Genomic DNA, 2,500 nt, shown 5'->3' with positions numbered 1-2,500 from the left:
TGGTGGTCGAGGCAACCGCCCGCACCAGGGCCCAGCGTGTGCCGATGGTGCTCGAGGCAACCGCCCGCACCAAGGGCCGGCTTGTGCCGATGGTGTTCGAGGCAACCGCCCCTACCAGGGCCCAGCGTGTGCCGATGGTGGTCGAGGCAACCGCCCGCACCAAGGCCGAGCGTGTGCCGATGGTGGTCGAGGCAAGCGCCCGTACCAGGGCCCAGCGTGTGCCGATGGTGGTCGAGGCAAGCGCCCTCACCAAGGCCGAGCGTGTGCCGATGGTGGTCGAGGCAACCGCCCGCACCAGGGCCCAGCGTGTGCCGATGGTGGTCGAGGCAAGCGCCCGCACCAAGGCCGAGCGTGTGCCAATGGTGGTCGAGGCAAGCGCCCGCACCAGGGCCCAGCGTGTGCCGATGGTGGTCGAGGCAAGCGCCCTCACCAAGGCCGAGCGTGTGCCGATGGTGGTCGAGGCAACCGGCCGCACCAAGGGCCGGCGTGTGCCGATGGTGTTCGAGGCAACCGCCCGCACCAGGGCCCAGCGTGTGCCGATGGTGGTCGAGCCAGGAGCCCGCACCAAGGGCCGGCTTGTGCCGATGGTGTTCGGGGCAACCGCCCGCACCAGGGCCCTGCGTGTGCCGATGGTGCTGGGGGCAACCGCCCGCACCAGGGCCCAGCGTGTGCCGATGGTGCTGGGGGCAAGCGCCCGCACCAGGGCCCAGCGTGTGCCGATGGTGCTGGGGGTAACCGCCCGGACCAGGGCCCAACGTGTGCCGATGGTGGTCGAGGGAACCGCCCGCACCAGGGCCCAGCGTGTGCCGATGGTGCTGGGGGCAAGCGCCCGCCCCAGGGCCCAGCGTGTGCCGATGGTTATCGGGGCAACCGGCCGCACCAGGGCCCAGGGTCTGCCGATGGTGCTCGAGGCAACCGCCCGCACCAAGGCTCAGCATGTGCCGATTGTGATCGAGGCAACAACCCACACCAAGGCCCAGCTTGTGCCGATGGCGGTCGAGGCAAGTGCCCGTACCGAAGGGCAGCCTATGCCGATGATGGTCGATGCATGTGCCATCACCATGCGCCATCATGTGCCATTGATGGTCGAGGCCTTGGCCGAAGTTCGATTTTGAGCCACGGTGCCCATGCTTGGCTCCAGCATGTGCTGGTGCCGCATTTTTTTCACTCGGGACAGCATCGCCGGAGCATCGCCGGAGCATCGCCGGAGTACCGCCGGAGAACCTGACCGGCGGCATTGGGGTTCCGGCGATTGGGAGGGGGGCCGGGGGGGTGTGCGCACATGATGTGCGATGGGTGCTGGTACTTGGCCTTGTGTTGGCCCCCTATCCCTCATCAAACCTCTGAGAATTCACACCCCCTTAAAGAGCATTTGAGATTTTACAGGTTTGCTACCAGTAGCCGTTAAAGTGTCTGAAATGGGGACACTTTTTTCAAACGGTCACAAAATCTTCTCTACTTCGAGTTTTTAGCTGAATTTTTTTGTGCATGCCAACAAAAATAGAAGGATCATGCCTACAAAATTTGGGGCCAAAAATCCTTATAAAAAAATTTTAAAAAATCCCGAACCGCAAAAAGTTTCGAAAATCATGAAAAATAGAAAACGAGTCATCTTCCAACGAAACTTCACGTGAAGATTTAGGGGACCATTGTATGAATTTACAAGCCATAAAAATGGCATTGGCACGGCAGAAATTTGAAGATGTGCCTAAACCCACCAGGGCCCAGCGTGTGCCGATGGTGCTCGAGGCAACCGCCCGCACCAGGGCCCAGCGTGTGCCGAAGGTGCTCGAGGCAAGCGCCCGCACCAGGGCCCAGCGTGTGCCGACGGTGGTCGAGGCAACCGCCCGCACCAGGGCCGATAGTGTGCCGATGGTGCTCGAGGCAACCTGTCGCACCAGGGCCCAGCGTGTGCCGATGGTGATCGAGGCAACCTGCCGCACCAGGGCCCAGCGTGTGCCGATGCTGGTCGAGGCAAGCGCCCGCACCAGCGCCCAGCGTGTGCCGATGGTGCTCGAGGCAACCGACCGCACCAGGGCCCAGCGTGTGCCGATGGTGCTCGAGGCAACCTGCCGCACCAGGGCCCAGCGTGTGCCGATGGCGCTCGAGGCAAGCTCCCGCACCAGGGCCCAGCGTGTGCCGATGGTGCTCGAGGCAACCTGCCGCACCAGGGCCCAGCGTGTGCCGATGGTGCTCGAGGCAACCTGCCGCACCAGGGCCCAGCGTGTGCCGATGGTGCTCGAGGCAAGCGCCCGCACCAGGGACCAGCGTGTGCCGATGGTGGTCGAGGCAACCGCCCGCACCAGGGCCCAGCGTGTGCCGATGGTGGTCGAGGCAACCTGCCGCACCAGGGCCCAGCGTGTGCCGATGGTGCTCGAGGCAACCGACCGCACCAGGGCCGAGCGTGTGCCGATGGTGGTCGAGGCAAGCGCCCGCACCAGGGCCCAGCGTGTGCCGATGGTGGTCGAGGCTGCCGATGATGGTCGAGGCAACCTGCCGC

The sequence above is a fragment of the Durio zibethinus genome, unplaced genomic scaffold (assembly GCF_047325235.1).
Source record: "Durio zibethinus cultivar Kanyao isolate XHJ-2024 unplaced genomic scaffold, ASM4732523v1 HiC_scaffold_3, whole genome shotgun sequence".
Classification (NCBI taxonomy): Eukaryota; Viridiplantae; Streptophyta; class Magnoliopsida; order Malvales; family Malvaceae; genus Durio; species Durio zibethinus.
Note: the sequence above shows the minus strand (reverse complement) of the source record.